General features: G+C 50.1%; 1 protein-coding gene and 1 long non-coding RNA gene across 2 annotated transcripts in view; one reads left to right on the forward strand and one right to left on the reverse strand.

Moving 5' to 3' along the window:
- Positions 1-7552, reverse strand: part of ADIPOR2 (adiponectin receptor 2) — a 141398-nt gene extending 133846 nt beyond the window's left edge. Inside the window, exon 1 of the mRNA XM_045774856.2 lies at positions 7417-7552. The gene's annotated coding sequence lies outside the window, so the exon portion shown is untranslated. The remainder of the gene's footprint in view (positions 1-7416) is intronic.
- Positions 4509-12108, forward strand: LOC123777880 (uncharacterized). Its single transcript, XR_006775747.2, has 3 exons — positions 4509-4588; positions 5078-5162; positions 7879-12108. It is a non-coding gene; the product is annotated as an uncharacterized LOC123777880 (long non-coding RNA).

A 12108-nucleotide genomic window follows, 5' to 3' on the forward strand; every position in this document is an offset into this window, starting at 1 on the left:
TCTTTCTTCCCTCCCTCCCTTCCACAAATGTTTACTGAGCTTTTACATGTGTGGGTAGCACTTGCCCGGTGCAGGCAGTCTGGCAGCGAACGGGTGCTGTATCCCGGGACGCGGGTGCTGTATCCCGGGACGCGGGTGCTGCCTTCGGCAAGTGTACGACCATACAACATAATAATGAATCACTAAATAAACCAGTGCCTTCCTTCCAGAAGCTGACCCTCACTGGCTTGGGGACTATCAGCAGGTCCTCCCTGTAGCCTCAAGAAAAGAGCTGTCTCTCTCCCAGTGGAGGAGAGAGCGTTGCAGTGCTCTGATTCCCCTTGCTTCTAGCAGATTATTAAAAACGGAGATTTTGCACTTTCACACACACTGGCTCACTGGCTCCTCACAGGAGCAGAGGGAAGACCTCCGGGTCTTCGTTTACAGACGAGAAGTGGGGGCGGCCCGAAGGACACAGCAGGTGGCGCGGCGCTGGTGCTGGGGCGGGGAAGAGCAGGAGCCCAGGCCAACTTCAAAGGCTGAGGGTCCAGCCCCTCGTTTGCCGCCTCACTTCCTTCCCCAGGAATCCAGACTCCTGTTCTGCTCTCCTAGACAAGACAGCAGGCTTGGGGGTGGTCCTGCTACCACAGAGGGTCCGTTATCTGTATGGCATTCATTGCTTGAGCCCTGCAATCCTCTTCTATATTTTGCTCGCTTAACTTCAGAAGGTCCTTCTGGTTCTTTTACATTCATCAGTAGGCTCATAGGCATGCGAACCTATGGGGCAACTGCCACATGCCAGGTCGTGGACCAGGCACAATAAGACACGGTCCCTACCCTTAGAGAGCTGGTGATTTAAGACGGGAAGCAGATATGCAGACAACTGCTCTGCGCGTGACGGGGGCATCTGGCGGGTGTACCAGCAGAACCACATGGGGAACTTCCTCGGACTGTCTCTCTCCACGGTCAAGGCTCTCGGGGAGGAAGAGGGACGTTATGAACAAGTTGGGAGGGAGAGGGGGAGAGAGTGGCAGAACTTCATGACACTCCTAGTCTCTAAGTCAGGGCGGAGCAGGGTCAGCGAGCAGGACCCCGGGGCGTGGGGGGAGGCGAGACCCAAGAGGGCAGAGGGGGCGCAGCTGTGGAGCAGGGAGGTGGAGCCGCGTGGGTCTAAGGGCGAATTGGCCCAGTTTCGCGGTTTTCTTCAGCAAACTCCGCAGCAGGGGAAATGAACGCAGAGAAATTAGCGGTAGGTCAAGGTGGGGAGGGAACCATTCAAGGTCATGCCCAGGGAAGCGCATTGAATATATGAAAGCTACATGTATACAGATGCAAGAGACTCTTATCACCCTGCGGGGGTCAGGAATCAGATTGCTTAATGGCTCTAAGAAGGCTCTTTGCCCCAGTGGGAGAGAAAGTAAAGTGTGTTTCCTCCGTGGCGGGATGGCGCCCGGCTCACCCCTGCACCCCGTGCTGCTGAGCGCGGCTCTCAGCTAGGCAGCCCGCGCAAGATGGAAGCTGGGGGGATGGGGCGTGCAGGACTGGCCGTGGGAGCGCCCGGTCCCAGGAGGAGAAAACGAGAGCAGGGGAGGGCAGACACTTCAGGCAAGTGTCGTAATGAGAGCGCAGGGCAGGGTTGGAAGCCCTGAGGGTGTTGCAGGGGAGAGGCTGGGGATGGGGGTTGGAAAGGGGATCTAGGCTTTGGAGCTGCCAAGTAATACAGAAACGAGGGAAGAAGTCCCACAGCTGTGGCCAGCTTGCTGTCAGAGACTGGCTAGGAAGAAGAGGTAACCCTGTGCCCCAATCCCACCGCCTTTGCAGAGGAGCCCCCAGGTGGGCAGAGGGGAAGGTCTGGCAGGAGGGTTTGCTGAGCAAGCTGTGTAACAGCCGAGTGTTTAGGCAGCAACCCCTCCCCCCTCCAGACTACAGCGTGGGGACATTGGAGAAGCAAGAGCCTTTACCCCCAGAGAGTTTTCCAACTTTTCCAGAGAAGATATTGTCAGGGAAAATCCAGAATTCAGTTAAGGCAGGGAGTGAGAATGTTTTACAACGAGTAGTTTAAAGCTCTGTAAGATTTTCATGGAATCTTCTGGACACTTTCCCTAGAACCAGAGTTGACTTTTACATAAAGTGAATGAAGATTAAGCTTCAGGGCCTCTCTCTTGCTTTGTAAGGCTCTATTCATAATTTTGTATTCATAATTTTTTATTGCTCGCCCCTATGTATAGCCTTTAAGTTCCACAAAAGCTTAATCCACCTCTACCTAGAACTCTACAAATTGTGGGTTTGGAAGAAGTCTGGTTTCTATAAATAAGTACTGGGGATGTAATGCACAGTGTGATGACTGTGGTTAACATGCTCTAATGGTACATTTGAAAGTTGCTAGTAGTTTTGGAACGATGGTGAGATTTGGTGGGGTGAGGTCCTGAGCCAATGGCCAAGAAAGAATTCTTGAGACGTCTTTGGTGCAAAATGGTGGTTTTAGGGGCGCCTGGGTAGCTCAGTCGTTAAGCATCTGCCTTCGGCTCAGGGCGTGATCCCAGGGTCCTGGGATTGAGCCCCGCATCGGGTTCCCTGCTCCCTTGGGAGCTTCCTCCTCTCCCACTCCCCCTGCTTGTGTTCCCTCTCTCACTGGCTGTCTCTCTGTCAAATTAATAAATAAAATCTTTAACAACAATAACAAAAGATGGTGGTTTTATTAAAGCACGGGTGAAGAGGAAAATGACCCAGAGCAGGCACAGGTGAGCAGGCCCCAGAGGATGGAAAGTTACTAGCTCAGTTGGTAGAGCAAGAGATAACCAAAAGCCCCACCGGGAGCAGAAGATAACCAGCCATTTCTGCTTCTATAAACAGGCTTCCCACCACAAGCTCCCCGTCCGCCCAACCCGCTGTTACCGCCTAAAGCACCCCCCCTCCTCGGGTTTAAACCCACCTACCAACAGTCACCACAGCCCTTGGAACCTGAACCCCCTGCACTCCCCTATAAAAAGCTCTATAACTCCATTCTCTGGGGCCCAGGATTTCGAGTGTGAGTTCGTCTGGGTTTTCCTGCTTCTCTAAGTGTCGCTAGGTTTCTCGCTGGTCTGATTATTTTCCGCAACACGGGGACAGGGAACCGTGGGCAGAAAGAGCGGCTGCACACGGGTTGCGAGGAGTGGCTGATTATATACTTGGTAGTTGGGGTTGGTAAGCAAAAAGGGAGGTGTCCAAAAGCACTTTTTTTTTTAAGATTTTATTTATTTATTTGACAGAGATAGAGACAGCCAGCGAGAGAGGGAACACAAGCAGGGGAAGTGGGAGAGGAAGAAGCAGGCTCATAGCAGAGGAGGGAGCCCGATTTAGGAATCCCAGGACCCTGGGATCATGCCCTGAGCCGAAGGCAGATGCTTAATGACAGAGCCACCTAGGCGCCCCCAAAAGCACTTTGATATGCTAAAGAAGACCCTCAGGATACTGGAGGACTTGCTATTATCAAGTTTAGGGTGTTTTTTCCTCTAGCGAAGCATTAACATTAAGATAGTTGGAAGTTTCCTGGAAGAATGTCACACCTATCCCACCGTGGTTTGCAGGGTGTCGGCTTGTGCTTTGTCCTCAGCTAGCCTTCTGCTGCCCTGAAAGGAAGGGTAGATTCTAAAAGTTTTCAGGAAAAAGAAAAAGCTTTTTTTTTTTTAAATCTATCTGAGATGGTGGGTGTCAACCAAACACTCTGGCAGTTATTATGCAATATATGTTAGCCAGGTCATTATGCCATACACCTTAAACTTGCACAGTACTTTTGTCAATGACATCTCAAAAACACTGAAATAGAAATAAATAAAACTCTCTCTATGCAATGCAAAAAACCCAAAAAAACAAAAACAAAACAAAACAAAAAAACCAACAACCACCAAAAAAAACAAAAACAACCTCAGTGTTCTGATTTCCAAATAATTTCTCTAGTCCCCTATTGTTAAAAGATAGGCAGGAAAGGGGCGCCTGACTGGCTCAGTTGTGAGTATGTGACTCTTGATCTTGGGGTCCCGCGTTCCAGGCCCATGCTGGGCGTAGAGACCACTTAAAAATAAAATCTAAAAAAAAAAAAGAAGATAAGCAGGAAAAATGAGAAATGTGCTACCTGGGAGTTCCTTCTTCTTGGCATCGTTGCCCTGGATCATACCCAAAGGTGTGTTACTATGTCCTCGGTGGAGGTCATAATCACCCCATATTCTGCAGCTCAGAGTAAAGGTTAGGTGACACGCTGTTAGGACCTGTGACTGTCACATGCAGCAGGGTGTGAGTGTCTGGGCAAGTTTGGACCCGTCGCCTCAGTTTGCTTCTGTGTCCCTAACAAACACTGGGAGGTGAGTTTCTAAGCACACCCTACTCTGTAGGGGTGACACCCTCCCCACCTCCCTCTCTTGAGAACTGTGACTGCTGACCAGCAATTGTTTGCACAGAATGTCCCCAACTCATAAATGGGCATTGTTCGCAGAAAGGGAATTTATAGGTCTATTGTTTAGAACTGGAAGGCATTTCCCCTGGAATAAACACGGCTATGTGTAATCTTTATTATTCAGGGCAGCCCAGAAGAACTCCATGGTGTGTCCCTGAAGTCCTCGCCTGGACAAAGGTAACAGAAACCCCACACTGTGTAAACATGTATCCTTCAGAAAATGCCTTCCGAATCCTAACGCGAGATCCTGGGAATCTTCTTCCCTCCCCACAGACCTTTTGGGGGGGCCAAGAGGGCCTTCCCCAATTCTCAGCCCTGTGTGTGACTGCCCTGGCGTGGCGTGGAAGCCGGGAGAGGAGAGGGAGCTGTGAGCGGGGTGGCCAGACACAGAGGAAGGCAGAATAAATTCCAGAATTCCTTTGCGCCTCTGGTTCCCCATCCACATCTTCTGCAGGCCCCAGGGATAAGCCTGCTTCCGTTCTGCTTCTAGTCCAGGTTCCTTGGCCTTTTTGAAGTTTCCTAAGGTCTTTGTACCCCAGAAACAATGGCGAACAGACTGCAGCTCTAAAAAGTGGCTCCCTTTTAAAGAGGAGTGGAATTTTTCACTGAATTTCTAATTTTTACTTTTTTGAAGTTTTAATCTATAAATTTTTGCTTCTTTTTCAGTTACGGACCCTCCCAGGAAAGACCACAGTTGACGCGGGAACGAATGGTGCATTTCCAGGTGTTCCAAAGACCAAATTAGGTCCAGGTTAGATTCCTTGCATTTGTAGTCGGCTTCAATTAAGAGACGACTCCCAAGATCTTACATGTCGTAATCCTGCACTTTTTAAAAATCATGTTTTCTTCACTCTTGCCTTGATATAGACTCAACACATCCATACCATTATCTCACTCTTTCAAGGGATTATAAGGCGCCTGGGTGGCTCAGTCTGTTAAGCGTCTGCCTTTGGCTCAGGTCATGATCCCAGGGTCCTGGGATCGAGCCCCGCATTGGGCTCCCTGCTCACCAGGAGTCTGCTTCTCCCTCTGCCTGCTGCCCCCCTGCTCCTGCTCTCCTCTCTCAAATGAATAAGTTAAATATTTTTAAAAAGGATTATATTTTACGAAAGGCTTTCACATTCATTATCTTATTTGAGATTAAAGATATTATTATCCCTGTTTTATTGCTAGGGAAACTGCGAGAGATCCCTTAGCTCCTTGCTTGGGAAGCCAGGTCTCCCGCACCAAATTTGTGCCCTAGCTAATGTTTTTTAGAGGTTGGTTAATTCCCCAAGCGAGGCAGGACTCACAGAGTCCTGTAGCTGAACTGAGTCTCTGGAGTAGGTCTGGTTTCCTCCCTGCCCCCAGACCCTACTAAATTCTCCCAAAACATCTAAATGCCTCTTCTTTTCTAAAATTTCTCTGGGGAATGAAATCTATAATCCTCAGTTACCCGTCCTGGTGACAAATAGCCTCTGTCTGGTTAGAAAGACATCCTTTATATCCACCTTGATTCTTTCTGTTACTAAAAAAAAAAGTTGCTTGGCCAAGAAAGTGTTTTTTACTACTTTGTTGGGAAAACACAATAGGGGGCTGGGAAAACACGGGACTGGCCTGCGATGATTGGGTCCATTCACGACCTTCAGCACAACTGAAGTAATAGCTAACACAAGAATGGGTTGTGTAGGTTGTCAATATTATTTCCTCATCCTCTGTGGCAGCTAAGCCTTACAAAGCCCCCGATGGGTGGGTAGAGCTGGCCAGGAGCTCACAGCTGGAAGCCTGATGTATTGTTCAGGCTTCTTACACCAATCCACCACAGAGCTGACTAGAATTCTCGTCTCTGGCCCTCGGACTAAAGCGTCAGGTCTCCGTGCCCATCAAAAAGTCATGTTGACTTTATAGGTTACCCAGGTTTTCATTGGAGTGAGTTCTTAATTTAGTGCCAAGCCCAAATTCAGGACTGCTGACAGCAGAAACAGAGATGCTCCCTGGGGACTCTGGTTAGAGAACATGAAGCCCCACTGGGCTTCTGCCAGAGGGTCCTGGGGCAGAGCCAGCGGGTGTGTGCCATGATGCAGCTGCCGGCTTGGCCCTGCTCTGGCCTGCGTGGGAACCGGCAACGTTCAGAGGCTTCTCCTGAGCCTCTCTCTCTCTCTCTCTTTGTCGGGCATGCCACAGGGTCCTGCACAGCCTGAGGGCCACGCGGCTTTATGCCCCTGTGTCTTGTGCCCCTCTCCAAAGCCAGAGGGAGCTGGCTGACTGCAGGAGAGATTAGAAATGGGTTCAGGAGGTTACACTCGCACGTCTTATTAGGTAGGAGGATTTGGGGACAGACTGCACTGTTCTTAGTCTCTTGGGAGATTCTTTTTTTTTTTTTTTTAAAGATTTTATTTATTTATTTAACAGAGATAGAGACAGCCAACGTGAGAGGGAACACAAGCAGGGGGAGTGGGAGAGGAAGAAGCAGGCTCATAGCGGAGGAGCCTGACGTGGGGCTCGATCCCATAACACCGGGATCACGCCCTGAGCCGAAGGCAGACGCTTAACCGCTATGCCACCCAGGCGCCCCTCTTGGGAGATTCTAATCCAGGACGGTCTGCCGGTTCCTCTCCCAGTTCACTCTTGAGAGTGTAGACATTGATGATTTACACCAGATTCCCATCCTCAGACCTCTAACACCCTGAGGCCTTGGTCACACTTCTGTCTAACCCACTATTCCTGCAAACAGCCGTCTCGCTGCACAGAACGCTTGGCGCAGTCAGACACAGTGACCTAGCAGCAAATCCCAAAACCTTGCTGCAGAACAAAGTCACCCAAGGTGTCTTTTTAAAACACAGGTTTTAAAAAGCCAGGCCCCTCCCCTCAGATTCACTTGGCAGCGTCTCTAGGTTTGGGGCCTGGGAGTCCGAGCCTTCAATTCAGCCCTACTGAGGGCTGGCAGTGAGGAACTAGTGTCTCGTGTGCCCCGGACCCCCTCCTCGGCAGCACCGCCGGAGGGGGAACAAAAGCGCTTATCTCACCTTTTCCGCACCCTGGCTAGATAGAGCGCGCCTCACACTGGACTCAAAGTAACCCGCCGGAGTCCAAGCTCTGCGCGATGTCCATTTCAAGCTTCCTGCCGTCCTGCTCTGACCCGGGCTCCTGTCTCTGAGCAGCTGGAGGATGGGGATCCCGAGAGCTCACTCCCCCACCCCTTGCTCTGAGCCCAGAAACCCTGGCCAGCCGCTCCCTCGGGCACCCTGGGAAGTGCGAGGGAGAGGAGCTCCGTGTTCTCACTTGGCATCAAAACACCCGCCTCTGCATCCTGCCCTCTGTCCCCGCAGCGCGACTGACCCCATGCCGGCTCCACGCCTTGACCGTCCGCTGTCCCAGCAGCACAGCCAAGTGCCAGGGCTACCCTGAGTTTGCGGAGGGGCCTTTCAACGGCTGAATGTGTCATGTAATTCAGAAGTATTTCAGGTTGTCTCCTTTCCTTGCAATAGGAATCCCTTCGTCGTGATGAGGAGTTAAGTCCTGGCGGGCAGACTAGACGGCTGGAGAGCGCTCTAGGAAAGGAAGCTCCGAAGCTCAGGTCACAGTTTTGTCTGTTCGCCAGCAGACGTTTTCAGAGCACTTGGGAATTATGAGGAGCGCTATTACTCAGAACTCCGACTCCTAATACCTGCGATAGGCCGTGGAAAGGGGGTTTCCCTTTGTGTAAACTCGGGGAAAGCAGTGCAGTAGGGTGACCACTCTCTGCTGCGAGCCTCTGGGGTCCCTTCCTGACGGCTGGCCAGATTTCCACCCTCCTGGTACAGAAAGGACTTTACTGCCAGGAGACTTCACTGCTCCGAGGCTTTTGAGACACAAGGGAATCCCAAAAACGAAGGATCATGGGAAGGCCAGAACGCTGAGCTATCCGGGCCTGTGAGCTCAGGCGGTCTCCTCAGAAGGAAGAGATGCTGCTCTGGCCCCGGGGGATGAAGGCCAGGCCCCGGGTTTGACTCATCAACCCAGGGAATTGTGTGACTCCCTTTCCCACTCTTGCTCTCCCACCAGCCCAAGCCCACTGTTTCCTCTGTTCACAAATCCTGTAGGTCCGGGGAGGGGCAAGCCATGAGCAACCTGCCTCCTGCCCCTCAGAGCTCTCCCTGATAATTGAAACGAAGGGTATTTTTTCTTTTTAAGTGCACATTAAGGCTGGGACAATTGATCCTCTCCCTTTCAGCACTTGGGCCCTGACACCTGAAACCCACCCATCATTCATCTGTGCGGCCCATCCCTTTTCCACGTGGCGTCCATCTTCCATGCTGTGTCCTGACAGCTTGGTGCTTTCTCCAAGGGCCATAATGTGTTGCCTACCCTGAGAGTTTAGTTACATTGCCAGAACAAATTAAGATTTTCAGAGAAAAAAGAAGCCAGGGCGCCTTGGCTGGCTCAGTTGGTAGAGCATACTACTTTTGATCTCAGAGTCAGGAGTTCAAGCCCCATGTTGGGTGTGGAACTTACTTAAAAAAAAAAAAAAAAAAAAGGCCAACTCCTGTGTATAATGACCGCACCAAGAGGCAGCTCTGTGATTCATACTGCGAGCTGCCTAGCCGGCGGCATTGTCCTAAGCACGTAATTCCCCAGGTCCAGCACTACACAGTTTCCCGTTGGCTTCCACATGTATGTCGATATATTCTGGTCATTTTGTGCCTGATTTTCTGTCATCAGCCCTGAATGCCTTGCCCTTTTACTTTACTTTATTTTTCTTTTTAAGATTTTATTTTTAACTGATCTCTACATCCAGTGTGGGGCTCGCACTCACAGCCCCCGGCTGAGCCAGCCAGGTGCCCCTGTCCTGTTTGCTTAGATTCGAGATCACTAAGTTCCCTCCGCCATATGCCCCATCAAAAGAAATTTCCTCAGTCACTCTTCTCATTTAGAATTCATGGTGGCCAGATGGGGAAGATTACTGTACACACCTTGAGACTTAGAAGGAAATGGGCACCTCTTGTTTCAGGTGACTAGATGCTATAATTACCTAGAGATCCACTGAAGAACCAGAAAGAGCTCTGGGGTCAGCATCAATTATTAGCTCTGTGAGTCAAATGATGTTACTTAACCTCTCTGAGTCTTTGTTTTCCCATCTGCCACGTGTGGGTAATAATGCCTAGCCTACAGAGGTCCTGAGAGAATCACATATAATGTATGTAAAGCAGCTGGTATACAATAAGCACTCGATAATTGGTAGCTATAATTATTCCCCACCTCTATGATGATAACCTCCAGGCATGCAAACTATTTGGCTGCATGGAAACTAGTCAGGAGAAGGGAATAAACCACAGCTAAACACATGCCCCAGATGCAGCCACTTCCCTGGCCGGCACTCCGTTGTCATCGCTCACATTCAGTGGCCCGGCCCAGCAGGACTAGGCACTGTTCTCACCGTTTCCTTTTGCTCCCCCATCCCCACCATGGTTGCTTGACTTTTGTAATCTCATGGTTTCCTTGACTACACTACCTTCCACTTTCCATCTTTAAAAAATAAGTAAAATGACACCTAACTCTTCCCAAATTCGTCCAAACAAAACCCCTAAAACTCAGCTTTGCTGCTGTTGAGATTCGGTTTCTGCCATCCGCACGAGGACCCCAAGTGTTGAGCGAAGGTGGGAGCCCCAGGACGCGTGGCTAGAACTGATAGAACAGCGACACCGTGTGGCCACCAGAGCTACAGCCCAGCCCAGCGCGGGGGCGGCCCGAGCCCGCAGTGTGCGCGCAGGAGGAGGAGCCCTTAGACCTGTTGGAACCCAAAACCAGGAAGGAAACACGGCACCTTGCAAGTGTGACAGGAACTGCTTCTGACCTTACAAATGTGTCCTCCCTGCCCACGGCTTAAGATCTGAAGGCTGGATGGCTCGTGCTCTTGGAACAAAAAGGACAAAAGCAGGCTAGCCATAGGGCATGTGTAAAGTTTCAAATGTTTGCTGTGTCACTCCTCTCAGGAGCTGTGGAAGATTTATAGAAAAACCCTGCAATCCTTGTCCCTCCCAGGTATTTCTTTTTGGCGTGTACTCAGATCTTGAAGAACTGGGAAAAGGATGAAGGAAGCAATTGACACTGTCGACTTCCCCCATCAAAGGGAAGAGATCTCTAAATCATGAACAGGAATGACAGTATAAAATAACAGTATAAAAAATTGCTACGTCTGTGGGATGGCATGTCAGCCAGGGCTTGTCACTGAGTCTAGTCTAGTCGTCTGCTTCCTGGCAACTCTACTCCCTCAACTCCATCGGACACATCAATGCGTATCCAGCTCATCCCGGAAGTGATTTAGGGAACAGGAGCCTTCCTCATCACACTGTTGGGCTCCTGTTTTTTCCTCTTTGAGAAGAGTTTCAGGACTTGTCCCATAATTATGCGTTTCCACAGATCAAAGACTTCATGAGCATTCGCAGGTATTTCCATGCACAGCAGCAAGCTAGATTACATGTTGTCTAACCATCAGCAGGGAAGTTGATGAGGACGGAGCAGCTTCTCCTGTGTTGATGAATTCTTAAACCCTTGCACTTCATTGACTTGAACCCCCATAAGGTCATGGGATGGTAGAGGGAGCCCTGGCCCAGGAGCCCCTTGCCCGGGAATTTGGCACAAGGGTCAGAAGAGATTTGGAGTCACTTCCCATGACTGGAGTTGGAGCCTGTTAACTCGGATGCTGTTGGCGGCCACGTTTCCCACCGTGAGGAGCAGAGGAAGCTGGTCTGCAGTGGCACAGAAGGACGCAGGGGAGAAGGAAGAGGAGGGAGAGGGAGCCAGTGGTGTCTGCCTTCAGCTCCCAAAGACCATGGAGTCACTAAGACTCTTCTGAACCCTCCCTTGAAGCTGATTCAAGTTGATTTCTGTTGCTAACAACTTTGAGAGAACAAGCTACACAGTAGCCTCGGCAGTTAATCTTATCCCTCCATTTCCCCATCTGTTCAGTAAAAATCGTCATTCATTCATTCAGCAAATATTTATTGAATGCTTTCTCTGTGCTAGACACTCTTTAAGGTTCTAGGAGACATAGCTGGAAGCAAAAGAGATTTAAAAAAATCCTTTATGAAACTTATTTTCTACTCAAACAGTCTCTGGAAATAGTGAAAGTATTGAGTAGAAACTTATTTTCTACTCAAACAGTCTCTGGAAATAGAGAAAAGGATATAAGCTTCAAATCGAGTACCAGCGGAAGGGTTGGTTGACCCAACACACAGAACACAAGCCCCAAGTCTTAGAAAATTTACTGGAGGGACAGGGTCACTTAAAACAAAATCTCTTTCTTTTGGCTTTATAATAAAATTGGATTTAAAAAGGTTTACCCTGGGGCGCCTGGATGGCTCAGGCAGTTGGACCTCCAAATCTTGGTTTCTTTTTTTTTTCTTTTTTTGAAAGTGAAGATTTTTTTTAAAGATTTTATTTATTTATGATAGAGAACAAGAGAGAGACAGAGAGAGAGATTGAGAGAACGAGTGGGGCGAGGGGCAGAGGGAGAAGCAGGAGCCTGATGTGGGGCTGGATCCCAGGGCCCGGGGACCATGACCTGAGTCGAAGGCAGATGCTTAGCCGACTGAGCCACCCAGGCACCCTGACTCTTGGTTTCTGCTCAGATCTCAGGGTCACAGGATCGAGCCATCGAGCTGCCCCCATTGGGCTCCCTCCTCAGCCCGGGAGTCGGCTTCCCCTCTTTCTCTCCCTCTGCCCCTCCCCCTGCTTGT

Source organism: Ursus americanus, chromosome 25 (genome assembly GCF_024610735.1).
Source record: "Ursus americanus isolate L20-20 chromosome 25, mUrsAme1.1.p, whole genome shotgun sequence".
Classification (NCBI taxonomy): domain Eukaryota; kingdom Metazoa; phylum Chordata; class Mammalia; order Carnivora; family Ursidae; genus Ursus; species Ursus americanus.